The sequence below is a fragment of the Rhinopithecus roxellana genome, chromosome 5 (genome assembly GCF_007565055.1).
Source record: "Rhinopithecus roxellana isolate Shanxi Qingling chromosome 5, ASM756505v1, whole genome shotgun sequence".
Lineage (NCBI taxonomy): Eukaryota > Metazoa > Chordata > Mammalia > Primates > Cercopithecidae > Rhinopithecus > Rhinopithecus roxellana.
In genome coordinates, this window is record NC_044553.1 from 174,774,550 (window position 1) to 174,792,741 (window position 18,192).

At 40.7% G+C, this 18,192-nt stretch overlaps 1 protein-coding gene and 1 pseudogene across 6 annotated transcripts in view; one reads left to right on the forward strand and one right to left on the reverse strand.

Moving 5' to 3' along the window:
* CSNK1G1 (casein kinase 1 gamma 1) overlaps positions 1–18,192 on the forward strand; it is a 205,671-nt gene that overhangs the window by 17,118 nt on the left and 170,361 nt on the right. The window lies entirely within an intron of this gene.
* On the reverse strand, positions 4,075–4,173 carry LOC115897806 (annotated as a pseudogene).

Consider the following 18,192-nt stretch of genomic DNA (forward strand, 5'->3'; position numbering starts at 1 on the left):
TAGGTGCCCGCCACCTAACCTGGCTAAGTTTTGTGTTTTTAGTAGAGACGAGGTTTCACTATGTTGGCCAGACTGGTCTTGAACTCCTGACCTCAGGTGATCTGCCCACCTTTGCCTCCCAAAGTGTTGGGATTACAAGTATGAGTCACTGCACTTGGCCAAAACTTCATACCTATTAAGCAGTTACTGTCTGCTCCTCCCTCCCTGAAACTCCTGCAAAATACTAATCTGATTTCTTTCTGTATGCGTTTACTCATTCTTTGTATTTCACAGAAGTGGAGTCATATAATATGTGACTTTTGGTGTATATTTCTTTAATTTAGCTTTATGTTTTCTGGGTTCATCCATGTTGTAGCATGTGTAAGTACTTCATTTTAAAAAATATCCTCTGGGATAAGTAATCTCAAAAGTACTTTTTTTTTTTTTTTTTTTTTTGAGACGGAGTCTTGCATTGTTGCTCTGGCTGGAGGGCAATGGCTCCATCTCGGCTCATTGCAACCTCTGCCTCCTGGTTTCAAGCGATTCTCCTGCCTCAGCCTCCTGAATAGCTGGGATTACAGGCGCCTGCCACAACGCCCGGCTAGTTTTTTGTATTTTTATTAGAGACGAGGTTTCACTATGCTGGCCAGGCTGGTCTCGAACTCCTGACCTTGTGGTCCACCCGCCTTGGCCTCTCAAAGTGCTGGGATTACAGGTGTGAGCCACCACGCCTAGCCAGTACTTCATTTTTTTAATGGCCGAATAATATTTCATTGTATGGCTATGCTATATTTATCTATTCTTGGGCATTTTGGTTTTTCCATCTTTTGGCATTGTGAATAGTGCTGCTATGAACACTGATGTACAAGTTTTTGTTTGAATACCTTTTTTCAGTTGTTTTGGATATGTACCTGGGTTGTGCAGTATTTCTTTTACCTTTTATTTTTAAAGGAACTGCCAAATTGTTTTCAACTCTGGGTGTACCATATTACACTCCCACCAGCAGTGTAGAGGGTTCTAATTTCATCCTTTTTTTTTTTTTTTCTGAGACAGAGTCATGCTCTGTTGCCCTGGAGTGCAGTGGTGTGATCTCAGCTCACTGTAACCTCCACCTTCCAGCTTCAAGTGATTCTTGTGCCTCAGCTTCCTGAGTAGCTGAGATAACAGGCGCATGCCACCATACCTGGCCTTTTTTTTTTTTTTTTTTTTTTTTGAGACGGAGTCTTGCTCTGTCGCCCAGGCTGGAGTGCAGTGGCCGGATCTCAGCTCACTGCAAGCTCCGCCTCCCGGGTTTACGCCATTCTCCTGCCTCAGCCTCCCGAATAGCTGGGACTACAGGCGCCAGTCACCTCGCCCGGCTAGTTTTTTGTATTTTTTAGTAGAGACGGGGTTTCACCGTGTTAGCCAGGATGGTCTTGGTCTCCTGACCTCGTGATCCGCCCTTCTCGGCCTCCCAAAGTGCTGGGATTACAGGTGTGAGCCACCGTGCCCGGCCCAAATTTTTTAACTATACTTTCTTCCTCTCTGAAGAACTTCCTTTGACATTTCTTGTGAGGCAGGTCTACTGGCAACAAATTCTCACAGTTCTTGTTTATCTGAGAAGGTCTTTATTTCTTCTTCACTTTTGTGGGTTTTTTTCTTTCTTTCAACATTTTATTTGTTTTATTTTTTTTGAGACAGAGTCTCACTCTGTCCCTGGAGGCATGAGTGCAGTGGCGTGATCTCAGCACACTGCAACTTCTACCTCCCGAGTTCAAGCGATTTTCCTGCCTCAGCCTCTCGAGTAGCTGGGATTACAGCCACCCACCACCATGCCTGGCTAATTTTTGTATTTTTAATAGAGATGGGGTTTCTCCATGTTGACCCGGCTGGTCTCGAACTCCTGGACTCAAGTGACCCACCCATCTAGGCCTCCCAAAGTGCTGAGATTACAAGCATGAGCCACCATGCCTGGCCATCTTTCATCAGTTTAAGTAGTTAATTCCACTGTCTTCTTGCTTGTAGGTTTTGTGAAAAAAAATAAGGTCTCTAGCAATAGGCTTTTGCCCCTGGGCTTTTTTTTTCTGGAAAGCTGTGATTCTTTGTATCTGCTTCTCTCTCCAGCTTATAGGGCAGTGGCTTGCCCTGTGACCTAAGTTCTCTGATGGATCTAAGAGGGTTCTTGTTTTTCAGGTTTTTCATTTTTGTTTATTTTCCTTGTGAGGATGGTATTGACAGCTTCCAAGCCCTTTACATCTTGGAGCAGAAGTCTCCATATGAATTTTAGGAATAGCTTTTCCATTTCTGCAGCAAAGACCATTGAGATTTTGAAAGGGATTGCGCTGAATCTGTGGACCAGTTTGTGTTATATTGCTGTCTTAACAATACTGATTCCCCCAATCCATGAACATAGGGCATCTTTTTATCATTTAATTTCTTTGACCAATGTTTGCTAGTTTTCAGTGTATAATTCTTTTCCCTCCTTGGATAAATTTATTCCTAAGTATGTGGGCAGGATGTGGTGCTTTATACCTGTAATGTTATTCTTTTTGATGCTATTGTAAATGGAATTGTTTTGGTTTCATTTTCAGATTGTACATTACTAGTATATATGAAGATACACACAGGCATAAAATTGATTCTGTACTGAATTTATATATTAGCTCTAATAGCTCGTGTATGCATATTTAGGTTTTCCATATATAGGATGAAGTCATCTGCAGATAGAGAATTTTAGTGTTTCCTTTCCAATATAGATGGCTGTTACATCTTTTTCTTCCCTAATTGCTCTGACTAGAACTTGCATTACAGTGTGGAATAGAAATGGCAAAAGAAGGCATCTTGTTTTGTTCCTGATCTTAAGAGGAAAGCTTTCAGTCTTTCAGGATTAAATATAATGTTAACAGTGTGTTTTTTATGAAATCTTTTTGTCACGTTGAAGAAGTTCCCTTCTATATATAGTTTGAGTGATTTTGTCAGGAAAGGGTATTGGATTTTGTCAAATGCTTTTTTCTTTTTGCATCAGTTGAGATGGCCACATGATGATGATTTTTCTCCTTCATTCAATTAGTACAGTGGGCCAGGTGCAGTGGCTCACACTTGTAAGGCCAAGGCAGGAGGATCACTTGAGCCCAGGAGTTTGAGACCAGCTTGGGCAGCAAGGGGAGACCCCATCTCATTAAAAAACAAAAACAAAAAAAACCAGTATTACTTGATTTTCATAAAGTGAGCCACCCTGGCATCCCTGGGATAATTCCCAGTTTGTTGTAATATATAATCCTCTTAATATACGGTTGGATTAGATTTGCTAGTAGTTTGTTTAGGATCTTTTGCATCTGTGTTTGTAAGGCATATTCTGTCTATAATTTTCTTGTGATGTTTTTGCCTGGTAGTAAGGTATCCTGCCTTCATAAAGTGAGTTAGTATTCTTGCCTCTTTTTTTTTTTTTTTTTAATACTTTAAGTTCTAGGGTACATGTGCACAATGTGCAGGTTTGATACATAGGTATACGTGTACCATGTTGTTTTGCTGCACCCATCAATTTGTCATTTACATTAGGTATTTCTCCTAATGCTATCCCTCCTCCAGCCCCCCTCCCCCGACAGACCCTGGTGTATGATGTTCCCCACCCTGTGTCCAAGTGATCTCATTGTTCAGTTCCCACCTATGAGTGAGAACATGTCTCACCTCTTGTTTTTTGAAAGAGTTTGAGGAGGATTGGTGTTAATTATTCTTTAAATGTTTGGTAGGACTGAGTGGGTGGCTCACTTCCATAATCCCAACACATAGGCAGAGGCAGGAGGATCATTTGGGGCCTTGAGTTTTGAGACTAGCCAGTGCAATATAGTGAGACCTTATCTCTACTAAGAAAATTAAATATAAAAAAAGTTAGCTGGGCCTGGCAGCAGCATCTGTAGTTCCAACTACTTGGGAGGCTGAGATGGGAGGATTGCTTGAGCCAGGGGTTCAAGGTTGCAGTGATCTGTAATGGTGCCACTGAACCCTAGCCTGGGTTACAGAGTGAAACCTTGTCTTAAAATAAAAAGAAAAATGTTTGGTAGAACCTGTAAAGCCTTGTGCTGTTGGGCTTTTCTATTTTTTTTTCTTTTAATTAAAAAAAATATGAAACGCTTCACAAGTTTACGTGTCATCCTTGCACAGAGGCCATGCTAATCTCTGTTCCAATTTTAATATATGTGTTGCCGAAGTGAGCATGGGCTTTTCTTTTTCAGGAGGTTTTTGACTATTTATTCAGTCTAAGATTTGTTTAGATTTTCTGTCTTCTTGAATCAGTTTTGCTACTTTGTGTATTTCTAGGACTCTGTCTATATCACCTAGATTATCGAATCTGTTGGTGTACAAATTATTAATAGTATTCTGATTCTTTTCATTTTTAAGGTATGCAGAATTGCCTCTACTTTCTGAAGTTAGTAATTTGAGTGCTTTTTAAAAATATTGGTCAGTCTAGCTAAATGTTTATCAGTTTTGTTGATCTTTTCAAAAAAACAGCTTTTGGTTTTACTTTTTTTCTATTTTTCTCTTCCATGTCTTGTTCGTCTCTGATCTGATGTTTATTACCTTCCTTCTGCTAGCTTTGAGTTTAGCTTGCTCTTCTTTTTCTGCTTGCCTAAGGTATTGATCTGGGTTCTTTCTTCTTTTTCATTCATTCATTCACTCATTCATTTATCTTTTTAGAGATGAGATCTTGCTATGTTGCCCAGGCTAAAATGCAGTGGCGTGACCATAGCTCACTACAGCCTCAAACTCTTAGGCTCAAGTGCACCTCCTGTCTCAGTCTCTAAGCGCACTTAAAAAAAGTCTATTCTGCTTTTGTGGGTTGGAGTGTTCGTATTTGTTTAGCTTTAGTTGGTTTATGGTATTATGTAAGTACTGTTTCTTTACTGATCTTATATCTGTTTTATTTTTCAAAGTGGGTTGTTAAAGTCTCTAACTGTTGTAGAACTGTCAGTTTCTCCAGTTCTGTCAGTTTTTAGCTTTATACATTTTGGTATGCTCTTATTAGATTTGTGTATATTATTGTCTTCTTGAAGAACTATTATAGCAATATTTAGTGACCTTCTTTGCCTCATAACTATTTTCTTATTGCATTTTTTTTTCTAGAAATGGGGTGTCTAGCTCTGTTGCTGAGACTGGAGTGTAGTGGTGTGATCACTGCTCACAGGAATCTTGAACTCTTGGGCTTCAGCAGTCCGCCTATCTCAGCCTCCTGTCATCACAATTTTTATCGTAAATTTCATTTTGTCTGCTACAGGCTGAGTATCCTTTATCTGAAATGGTTAGGACCAGAAGTGTTTCAGATTTTGGATTTTTTTGGAATTTTGAATATTGCTACTATATAATAGGGCATCTTATGAATGAAAAGAAATTCATTTCTGTTTTTGTATATACCGTATGCATATAACCTGAAGGTAATTTTATAGCATATTTTTAATAGTTTTGTGCATGAACCATCTGAAAGCAAAATCCCAAAAGTGCTCACAGGAAGAGAAAGTGACATTTTTGCTTTCAGATGGTTCAATACACACAAACACAAAGTGTTGGGATCACAGGCGTGAGCCACCATGACCGACTTTGTTCTTTTTTCTTATAATTGCTTTAGCTATCAGGTCTATTGTAGTTCCATATGAATTTTGGATTGTTTTTCTATTTCTGCGAAGAGTGTCATTGGTATTTTGATATGGATTGCATTGAATCTGTAGATTGCTTTGAGTAGTATAGATATTTAACAATATTAAGTCTTCTAATCGAGGATAATAATATCGTTCCATTTTTTGTGTCCTCTTCGGTTTCTTTCATCAGTGTTTTATAGTGTGTTTTTGTAGAGATCTTTCACTTCTTTGGTTAAATTTATTTCTAGGTATTTTATTTTTTGTTCTGTAGCTCTTTTAATTGAGATTGTTTTCTTGATTTCTTTTTCAGATTATTATGGTGTATAGAAATGCTACTTTTTTTTTTTTTTTCTGCTGTTGGGGAGACAGATTCTTGCTTTGTCACCCAGGCTGGAGTGCAGTGGCCTGATCTTGGCTCACTGCAACCTCTGCTTCCCAGGCTTAAGCAAGCCTCATGCCTCACCTCCCCAGTAGCTGGGATTACAGGTGTGTGCCACCATATCTGGCTAATTTTTGTATTTTTAGTAGAGACAGGGTTTTGCCATGTTGCCCAGGCTGATCTTTTTTTTTTGAGACGGAGTCCCGCTCTGTCACCCAGGCTGGAGTGCAGTGGCGTGATCTCTGCTCACAGCAACCTCCACCTCCCAGGTTCAAGCGGTTCTCCTGCCTTCGCCTCCCAAGTAGCTGGGATTATAGGCATGCACCACCATTCTCAGCTAATTCTTGTATTTTTGGCAGAGATGGAGTTTCACCATGTTGGCCAGGCTGATCTTGAACTCCTGACCTCAAATGATCTGCCCTCCTTGGCCTCCCAAAGTGCCGGCATTACAGGCATGAGCCACTGTGCCCGGCCGAAGTATTTCGTTTCTATACCGAATTTGTTGAGAGTTTTTATCGTGAAGAAATGTTCTGAATTTTATCGAACACATTTTCAGCATCTGTTAAAATGATTATATGGTTTCTGTCCTTTATTCTGCTCATGTAATGTGTCACATTTATTGATTTACATATGTTGAATCCTCCTTGAATTTTTAATTTAATTAATTAATTTATTTATTTTGAGACGGCGTCTCATTCTGTTGCCAGGCTGGAGCACAATGGCATGATCTCTGCTCACTACAACCTCTGCCTCCTGGGTTCAAGTGATTCCCCTGCCTCAGCCTCCTGAGTAGCTGGGACTATAAGCGTGCACCACCACGCCTGGCTAATTTTTTTTTAAGTATTTTAGTAGAGATGGGTTTTCACCATGTTGGCTGGGATGGTCTCGATCTCCTGACCTTGTGATCCACCCACCTCAGCCTCCCAAAGTCCTGGGATTACAGGCGTGAGCCACCTTTCCTGGCCTATTTATTTATTTTTTGAAGTAGGTTCTCACTCTGTTTCTCAAGCTGGAGTACAGTGGCATGATCTTGGCTCGCTATTGCCTCAACATCCAGGGCTCAAGCAGTCCTTCTACTTCAGCCTCTTGAGTAGCTGGCCAGGATATATATATATATATATACACACACACACACACACATGTATGTATGTATATTTTTTTGTAGACATGGGATTTCATCATGTTGCTGAGGCTGGTCTCAAACTCCTGAGCTCAAGCAGTCCATCTGCCTCAGCCTTCCAAAGTGTTGGGATTACAAGCGTGAGCTACCATGTCCAGGTTATGATGATCTTTGTAATGTGTTGTTGAATTAAGTTTTCTAGTATCTTATTTTTTATGTATTTTTAGAGACAGGATCTCACTGTGTTGCACAGGCTGGAATGCAGTGGTGCCATAGCTGACTGCATTTTCAAAGTCCTATGCTCAGGCTATCCTCCCACGTAAGCCTCCTGAGTAGCTATGACTACAGGCACATGCTACCATGCTCAGCTAATTTTTTAAGTTTTTTGTGGATATAGGGGTTGTGCTATGTTACCCAGGCTGGTCTCAAACTTCTGGCCTCAAGAAGCCCTCCCAGCTTGGCTTCTCAAATTGATAGGATTATAGGTTGAGCCACTGCTCCTGGCCTGCATCTTTTCAAAGCATTCAGCCTAATTTTTACAATATTTTTCAAGAACTACAGCATACAGATAAAGAGTTCCATGTAGTCTTAAGATCAAAAGTGAACACTGTGTACCCGTCTTTCAGAGAAGTGGAACATGACCAGTGTCTGAGAAGGCTCTATGTCTGCCTATCTTTTTTCTGGCCTACTGTACAGTAGCCTAAAGTACAGTAGCCTAAAGTACAGTAGCAGGCTCTACTGTACTTTATTTTGTGATAGCTAGATATACATACAAGTAGGAAAATTTCACCCAGAAAAATCTGGTTCGTTAGAAGAAAATCAGTCAACAGAAACAGCTGTAAAAATGTTGAGATTAGGCCTGGTGCAGTAGTTCATGCCAGTAATCTCTGCACTTTGGGATGCCGAGGTAGGCGGATCAGTTGAACTCATGAGTTTGAGACCAGCCTGGGCAACACGGTGAAACCCTGTCTCTAGAAAAAATACAAAAATTAGCCAGGTGTGGTAATATGCACCTGTACTCCCAGCTACTCAGGAGGCTGAGGTGGGAGGATGGCTTGAGCCTGGGAGGTGGAGATGGCAGTGAGCCGAGACTGTACCACTGCACTCCAGCCTGGGTGATAGAGTCAGACGTTGTCTCAAAAAAAAAAAATAAAGTTGAGATGATGGAATTAGTACACAAGGAGATGAAAACAAGAAAAGTAAGTTTAAGATTTTTTTTTTTTTTGAGATGAAGTCTTACTCTGTCGCAGAGGTTGGAGTGCAGTGGCGCAATCTCGGCTCATTACAACCTCTGCCTTCTGGGTTCAAGTAATTCTCTTGCCTCAGCCTCCCGGATAGCTGAGATTACAGGTGTGTGTCACCATGCCCGGCTAATTTTTGTTTTTTTTGTGGAGACGGGGTTTCACCATATTAGCCAGGCTGGTCTCAAACGCCTGACCTCAAGTGATCTGCCTGCCTTGGCCTCCCAGTGTGCTGGGATTACAGGCGTGAGCCACCGCAACGAGCAGTAAGTTTAAGAATTTAAAGCAAATATGAAAATACTGGAGAGACAAATGGAAGGTATAAGAACCAACTAAAACTTGTAGTGCTGAAAAATACCTGAATTGTTGCTTTTAATTAAGCAATTTTCAATTTTTGTTTGTTTGTTTGAGACAGACTCTTGCTGTGTTGCCCAGGCTGGAGTCCAGTGACATGATCTCAGCTCACTGCAACCTCTGCCTCCAGGGTTCAAGCAATTCTCCTGCCTCAGCCTCCCGAGTAGCTGGGACTACAAGCGCATGCCACCACGCTCGGCTCATTTTTGTATTTTTAGTAGAGATGGGATTTCACCATGCTCGCCAGGCAGGTCTCAAACTCCTGACCTTGTGATCTGCCCGCCTCCCCCTCCCAAAGTGCTGGGATTATAGGTGTGAATCACTACACCCAGCCGCAGATTTCAACTTTTAGTTGACAGTGTATTTTGGTAATTGGCCATATTTCCAGAAATGAAAGCATAGATGCATTGTTTTCCTCTAATTGTGTGGGGGTTTTTTGGTATAGTAAATCCCAAAGAGCCTTGCTCTTTTCCAGTTTCATTATTTTATTTTTCATGTTAGTAACTTTCACCCAATGTGGTAGTTTTTGGAAGTTGGAGATACAATTTCAATTTAGCTTTAAGTTGTCAAATGAAGATTGTCAGTAATATTGCTTTGGTCAGATAATAAAAGATGAAAATTCTATGATTCAGAAACAGGTAACCAAGGTGTGTAATGAGTGAATGAAATAAGGACTAATATCATTAAAGTAGGAGCTGAGTATTTACTATAGGAATGTTGGAGAATGATTAAACACAAATTGTGTTTCCTTGGCCTCACAATGTGCTGGCATTATAGCACATTACAGCACATTGAGAGAGTCCGTCTCAAACAAACAAACACAAATTGAAAATTGCTTAATTAAAAGCATTTTAAGTCGTCATGATGAACATCCACTTTTTAACTATATTTTTGTATAATTAATCATTATCTTTTGATCTTGAAGTATATACCTAATCATTTCATAGGCAAGACTGTGCTACATCCTTAAAATTTACCATCCTATTGTTAGGACAGTACTGAACCTCTTTATGCACTCAGCTGTGATTAAACTAAGGTTACATCCTTGGTATAAACATACCAACTCCCAGTTACTAAACATATTGAAAGCTTTTTAAGTTGCCGCACTTACCAGTACTGATTTCAGGGCCATTGGGATTTATCTATGCATGGAACAGGTTAGGATGATGGATTTTTTTTAAATTAAGATTTTTAAGTTTTAATTCATTTTTTTCAAACATTATAGCTTATATTTGAATATTCATACCAGTTTCTGGTTGAGAAAGTTAAGAGATACTGACATGGGTTACTGTCTTATCTATGTTTAGAATTCAGAATTTTTTTAGGCTTTTGTTTAGTTTTTACATTTAGTTCCTCTATTTGGGGCATTTTTTTCTGTTCACCTTTGGGTTTCTTGTGTTGGTTTTCTTTTGATACTAAGATATATTAAGATGTTTAGTTGTTTATTCAGAATCATCAAGTACTTCTTATTTGAAAGGAGCTAAACATTGATTCCACTTAATCATTAAAAGTAAAATTATTTTGATTCTCCAGGATGACCAGTTACTAAGGAGAATTTAATTTTGTCTTTGACAAGAGTGATAAGAGGAGAGTTTAAACCTCTGAGAATAGTTTGAGAATAGTCTCTGGCATGCTCAGTTAAGAAGTAACATGTACAGAAGTTTTGGTTTTAAAATAATAAAACACTTCTCCCAGAAGCATGCTACTATGAAACTTAATTTGTCTTTCTTTCTTTTTTTTTTGAGAAGGAGTCACGCTTTATCGCCCAGGCTGGAGTGCAGTGGCGTCATCTCGGCTCACTACAAGCTCCACCTCCCGGGTTCACGCCATTCTCCTGCCTCAGCCTCCCCAGTGGCTGGGACTACAGGCACCAGCCACCTCGCCCGGCTAGCTTTTTGTATTTTTTAGTAGAGACAGGGTTTCACCGTGTTAGCCAGGATGGTCTCGAACTCCTGACCTTGTGATCCGCCCGTCTCGGCCTCCCAAAGTGCTGGGATTACAGGCTTGAGCCACCGCGCCCGGCCCAAATTTATAATGTTACAGTAATTAAAACAGTGTTGAATTGGTCTAGACAAACTGATGATGGAACAAATAGAGAATACAGAAACAGGCCCATACATATATGAACACCCAAGTAGCTGAGATTACAGGCACCTGCCACCAGGCCTGGCTAATTTTTGTATTTTTAGTTGAGACAGGGTTTCACCATGTTGGCCAGACTGGTCTTGAACTCCTGACCTCAGGTGATCCACCCGCCTCAGCCTCCCAAAGTATTGGGATTACAGGCGTGAGTCACTACACCCGGCCTTTTTGTGTTCCGTCTTTGGTGTGTACTTCATATATTTTATTTTATTTTGTTTGATTGTTTGAGACAGAGTCTTGCTCTGTTGCCCAGACTGGAGTGCAGTGGTATGTTCTCAGCTCACTGCAACCTCTGCCTCCCAGGTTCAAATGATTCTCCTGCCTCAGCCTCTTGAGTAGCTGGGATTACAGGCTGGTGCCACCACACCTTGACCTCTTGGGCTCCAGTGATCCTCTTGCCTCAGCCTCCCAAGTAACTAGGACTACAGGTGTGCACCACCACACCTGACTAATTTTTTTTTTTTTCGAGACAGTGTCTCACTCTTGTGGCTCAGGCTGGAGTGCATTAACTCGGCCTCCTGAGTAGCTGGGACTACAGGTGCCCACTACCACGCCTGTATTTTTTTTTTTTTTTTTTTTTTTGTATTTTTTGTAGAGACGGGGTTTCACCGTGTTAGCCAGGATGATCTCAATCTCCTGACCTCGTTATCCACCTGCCTCGGCCTCCCAAGGTGCTGGGATTACAGGCGTGAGCCACTGCGCCCGGCCAAAACGACCTAAAATTCTTATCTCTTCCTTTCCAGTATTTGTTTATCTCATTTCTTTTTCTTATTTGATCGAATTGGCTTGGACTGTGGGTTAAATTATTTTCATGGTGGCTCTCATTAAGTATAAAGTGTACTATATCTTAAACTTAGTTTTAGGGTTTACAGACTTATGCAGTTGTAGTCACAACACTTCGGGAGGCTGAGGTGGACGAATCACTTGAGCTCAGCCACACAGGCTGCGCAACATGGCAAAACCCTGTCTCTACCCAAAATACAAAAATTAGCCAGGTGTGGTGGCACACACCTGTAGTCCCAGCTACTCAGGAGGCCGAGGTGGGTTGCTTGGGCTCAGGAAACGGAGGTTACAGTGGGCTGAGATCATGCCACTGTACTCCAGCCTGGGTGAAAGGTGAGACCCTGTCTCAAAAAACAAAACAAACAAACAAAAGCCAAAAAAAAAAAACAAACTTCAATCTTCTAGTACATTCATTGATTTAAGACATAATTTTGTAATGATTAGACTAATGAGGGATTGTTATACTTAAAGATATTTATGCACAGATAAAGTTTGGCATGCATGTCTACGTATATATGTGTACATATATGTGTGCTTACGTGTGTGTGTGTGTGTGTGTATATATATATATAATTTTTTTTTTTTTTTGAGGCAGAGTGTTACTCTGTCGCCCGGGCTGGAGTGCAATACCATGATCCCAGCTCACTACAACCTCTGCCTCCCAGGTTCAAGCAATTCTCCTGCCTCAGCTTCCCGAGTAGCTGGAATTACAGGCACCTGCCACCACGCCTGGCTACTTTTTGTATTTTTAGTAGAGACGGGGTTTCACCATGTTGGCCAGGCTGATCTCAAACTCCTGACCTCGAGTGATCCTCCCACTTCAGCCTCCCAAAGTACTAGTGTTACAGATGTGAGCCACTGTGCCTAACCTACATACATAGTTTTAGAAAGTGTTTCGTTATATGAATTGTGATTGGTAAAGGCATGAGCAGTTTAGAAGGTGGGACAAGATAAAAGCGAATTATAGCCTGGTGCATGTGTGTAATCCCAGCACTTTGGGAGGTTGAGGTGGGCAGATCAGTTGAGCCCAGGAGTTTGAGACCAGTGTGGGCAGCATGATGAAAGCCTCTACAAAAAATATAAAAATATAAAAATTAACGAGGCATTGTGGCATGCCACTGGAGTCCCAGCCAGTCGGGGCTGAGGTGGGAGGATCACTTGAGCCCAGGAGGCGGAGGTTGCAGTGAACTGGGTTCATGCCACTGCACTCCAGCCTGGGTGATGAGAATGAGACTCTGTCTCAAAAAGAAAGCTAATTATAGAAGAGTAGATGTTGGGGAAGAGAAAACAAGATTTGTCTGAAAATCAGTATGCTATCAATATGCTAATACTTTGAATCTTGGTAATAGTTGTTAAAAGGGAGCTTTGCATTTTCTATTTTGATTATGTCCCATGTATCCTAGCCATTTTAGATATGAGACATTATCCTTTCATCTTTAAAAGTGGAGATTTTATGTCGTTGGTGATTAAAATTATTTATTTATTTTATTATTATTTTTTGAGATAGAGTCTTACTTTGTCGCCCAGGCTAGAATGTGGTGGCACAATTTTGGCTCACTACAAACTGCAACCTCCATCTCCTGGTTTCAAATGATTCTTGTATCTCAGCCCCCTGAGTAGTTGAGATTACAGGTGCATACCACCATCCCTGGCTAATTTTTGTATTTTTAGTAGAAACAGAGTTTTGCCATGTTGACCACGCTAGTCTCAAACTCCTGACCTCAGGTGATCCGCCTGCCTCAGCCTTCTAGTGTGTTGGGATTACAGAAGTGAGCCACTGCGCCTGGCATAAAATTGTTTATTATTATTATCAAGGGTATAAAAGAAAAAGGGGTAAGTGAAATCCAGTTATCTCTTGAGTTAACAGCATTTTTCCTATTCTAGAATTATAAAGCATTGATTCAGACATGGACTTTTATGCAGCCAAATTACAAAATTATGTGAGTTTCACTACATTGTCTTTATCATTGAAATTGGCCCAGGCTCATGGGAATCCTGTGGGTGTCTTAGGAGTTTTTGTCTCTGTATTTTTGGCTTCTGAGCAGGCTACTAGAGGAGAGTTGGTTTTAATTAATGCTTCACAAAGCAATGCTGAAATATGAGTTTTGGGCTTTATTATTATTTTTTTTTTACAGTGGGCTTTGTTGTGGTGGACCAACCAGTTATTTCCTTTTTCATTGTGCCTTTTTTGGCTTTAAAGAAGAAACACGTTTTCACTCAGTGCTTTTAATATTTTAAAATGAAACTGATACTCAAGTCTCATTTTTGTCAACTGGTATTGAATACAGAGTTAGCGGTACTTTTCCCACGTTGAAGCCGTGGGGGAGGCTATAGCTTCCTACTTCTCTCAAACATGATCTTTTTACTTGTTCACTAGGTTTCAGTAGAGGGGCTATTTTCCAGTCAGAGTATTTTCATCTAGTGATCCTGGCAATCTGGTTCGGCAGCTAACAGCAGGTAATTTTTGTTTTTTTTACTTATTTGGAAAGTTTGCCAGTTTACCTTTCTTTACTGTCATCGTACATAGACCCATAAGACTTAATAAGTTCTTGTGAATTCAGTATGGAGTCACAGAAAGGAAAGGGGAAATTTCTGGGTCTGTTTGCAATGGTATACCTAAATAATGATAAACTGGCAAACAAGCCAGAGAAATTCGAGTTCACATTCAAACAAATTCTTTTCAGGATTCTCTTGGTTTGTGGAGGCACAAAAACAACAGTAGAAACTTTTTGGCCCTCTGTGTGAATATGAGGAGAGGTCCTTTTACAAAGGTTGTGGGTGGCTTGTCTAACTAGTTCACTTACCTACTTACCTCTAACTTCCTATATGCTGCTTTGAAGCTGTTTATAGGAAGAAGAGGGATGAAAGGAAGAGGCACTCTTTATGGATAGCTCCACATTTCTGATCAGATTTTTTCTTTATGTGTGGTGGTCATTCTTATTTTACCAATGAAGAAATTGAGGCATAGTCAAAGATTACTATTTCCTTGCATTCTCTGCCCATTGCTTTATTTTTTCAACCTTTCTATTAAATTAGTATATTTTCCCCACCCTTGACCTTGTGAAACCATTCTAACTTTCTTCTGTACAGAGAAGGTGAATTGAAATAGTCATTCACCTGTTAGTGATTTCAGCCCAATTCCCTTCATTGGCAGATTGCAATATTGGGACTGCATTGGTTCTGATCATAAAATAAACTTTTGGTGGATTTCTGACACCCACAAAAAGTAGGGTGTCTTTCTGTACCTCTGAAATAAAAAGGCAAGAGTAGATTAGAAGTCTGTAAACAGACTTTACAGTTACTGTTTCTTAAGTTTGGCTGCCCATAGAAATTTACCAACACCCTGAAACAGTTTCCTGAGAGAATCGCTGATAGGGGAATAGAGTTAGGCAGCATATTTGTGTGAATATTTTTTCAACCAAGGATAGAAAGGGAAAGGTAGTGTTTTCACAGTTTAAAGCAGTAGTGAGATTCAGTTTATTGCATAAGTAATATAATGAAAATAATTACGAATTAAAGGAAAAAATGAATTTCATCACCCTAACACGTGCATTATTTTTATTTTCCATTCTTACTTCACTTTTGTTTGTCTATAAGTATACCTAATGTTTGTTATTTGGTAATCATAAATACATTTTTATAATCTAAAGCTGTATTTTAAGAATTAGGGATATTGAGAAAGTTTAGGGATTTTAGAAATCAATGGCAAAGACTAGAAAATAATCGTTGCTTAAAGTTTTTTTGTAAAGGAAACTCTTTTTTTCCTTTTTTTTTTTTTTGAGATGGAGTTTCACTCTTGTTGCCCAAGCTGAAGTCTAATGGCGCAATCTTTTTTTTTTTTTTTGAGACGGAGTCTCGCTCTGTCGCCCAGGCTGGAGTGCAGCGGCCGGATCTTGTCTCACTGCAAGCTCCGTCTCCCGGGTTAACGCCATTCTCCTGCCTCAGCCTCCCCAGTAGCTGGGACTACAGGCACCCGCCACCTCGCCCGGCTAGTTTTTTTGTATTTTTTTTTTTTAGTAGAGACGGGGTTTCACCGGGTTAGCCAGGATGGTCTCGATCTCCTGAACTAGTGATCCACCCGTCTCGGCCTCCCAAAGTGCTGGGATTACAGGCTTGAGCCACCGCGCCCGGCCTAATGGCGCAATCTTGGCTCACTGCAACCTCCGTCTCCCGGGTTCAAGCGATTCTCCTGCCTCAGCCACCCAAGTAGTTGGGATTACAGGCATGTGCCATCAAACCCAGCTAATTTTTTGGTTTCACCATGTTAGCCAGACTGATCTTGAACTCCTGACTTCAGGTGATCTGCCCACTTTGGCCTCTCAAATTGCTGGGATTACAGGCGTGAGCCACTGCGCCCGGCCTAGTAGAGGAAACTCTTTAGGATAGTTGAAGGGATGAAGGAAGAGAAGAGTAAGGAAATGAAATGTGCAGGTAAAGTATAATTCAGAACCACTGGCATAACATAATGTTACATTTATTATCAGTTAAGGATAGGTACAATTTATTTCCTGTGTTATGGGAAGCTATTCTTAGAAGAATGTCTTCCTACTATTAAACACCTAAATTTTGTTGCAGCCACAATAGAAAGCTAATACAACATGTAATCAGAATCCCACATACAGACTAATGAGAGAAGGATAAGAGACATTGACTAACTTTAAACTTTAAGTTAAATGTACATTTTAAAATTTCTAGAGTAGCCCCTGAAAGAATAATAGTTGGAGTAGAAAGCAAACGGAATGGGAGAAGGAGACCTCAAATATTGGGGAAAAAAAAGGAGAGAAAAAAGGGTAGGACAAAGATATGGTAGAAATAATATGGTAGAAATAATATGGTAGAAATAAGGGCAAATATATCATTGGTCATAATGAATATAAACAGATTAAATGCTGTAGTTAAAAGATAAAATTGGCGGGGCGCAGTGGCTCACGCCTGTAATCCCAGCACTTTGGGAGGCTGAGGCAGGCAGATCACGAGGTCAAGAGATTGAGACCATGTGGCCAACATGGTGAAACCCCGTCTCTACTAAAAATAAAAATATTAGCTAGGCGTGGTGGCGCGTGCCTGTAGTCCCAGCTACTCTGGAAGCTGAGGCAGGAGAATAGCTTGAACCCGCGAGGTGGAGGTTGCAGTGAGCTGAGATCACCCCATTGCACTCCAGCCTGGCGACAGAGCAAGACTCTGTCTCAAAAAACAAAAACAAACAAAAGATAAAATCGTTGGCTGGGTGCGGTGGCTCACACCTGTTATCCTAGCACTTTGGGAGGCTGAGGCAGGCAGATCACCTGAGGTCAGGAGTTCGAGACCAGCCTGACCAACATGGAGAAACCCCGTCTCTACTAAAGATACAAAATTAGCCGGGCGTGGTGGCACATGCCTGTAATCCTGGGTATTTGGGAGGCTCAGGCAGGAGAATCGTTTGAACCCAGGAGGTGGAGGTTGTGGTGAGCCAAGATCATGCCACTGCACTCCAGCCTGGGCAACAAGAGCGAAACTCCGTCTCAAAAAAGAAAAGATAAAATTGTCAGACTGTATGTAAAAATGCAAGACAACTATGTGTGGTTTTTAGGAGATTAAAATATTACCACAGAGACAAGTTGAAAGTAAAAGAATAGAAAATGATATATCTGGCAAAATGTCAACCAAAAGAAATTAGTATCATTATGTAATAAAAAATAAATAGACTGTAGGGTATGGAGCATTACTAGTAACAGTATCAGTGTTTCAGATGGGAATTGCTTTTTGTTGCTGGGTAGAGACAGAAATAACAGTGGCTTAAAGACAGATATTTATTTTTCTCCCACATAAGGGATTCTAGAGTTTGGCAGTTCAGGGCTGATATGAAAATTTCATTTTCTTATCAAGGTTCTAGTATACCTCTTTGTTTCTGTGCCACCATCTTTAACATGTGGTTAATGTTGTGGTCTAGGATGTTTGGAATACCAGCTCTCACAGATTGCTTGCTAGGCAGGTGGAGCACATACAGGCTATCAGTTCATTTATTAAAGTTGTTTCTTTCTTTTTCTTTCTTTTGTGTGTGTGTGTGTGTGTGTGTGTGTGTGTGTGTTTTGTTTTTTGTTTGTTTGTTTGTTTTGAGACAGTGCCTCACTCTGTTGCCCAGGCTGGAGTGCCATGGTGTGATCATGGCTCACTGCAGCACCAACTACCCAGGCTTTAAGTGATCCTCCCACGTCAGCCTCCTGAGTAGCTGGGACCACAGGCACACACCACCATGCCTGACTAATTTTTATTTTTTATTTTATTTTTTTTATTATACTTTAAGTTCTAGGGTACATGTGCATAACGTGCAGGTTTGTTACATACGTATATTTGTGCCATGTTGGTGTGCTGCACCCATCAACTCGTCAGCACCCATCAATTCATCATTTATATCATGTATAACTCCCCAATGCAATCCCTCCCCCCTCCCAGACAGGATTTCGCCATATTACCCAGTCTGGTCTTGAGCTCCTGGGCTCAAGTGATCCTCTGACCTTGGCCCCCCAAAGTGCTGGGATTACAGGCATGAGCCAACATACATGGCCTTAAAGTGGTTTCACAGAAGTTCCACCTAGCAACTTCATT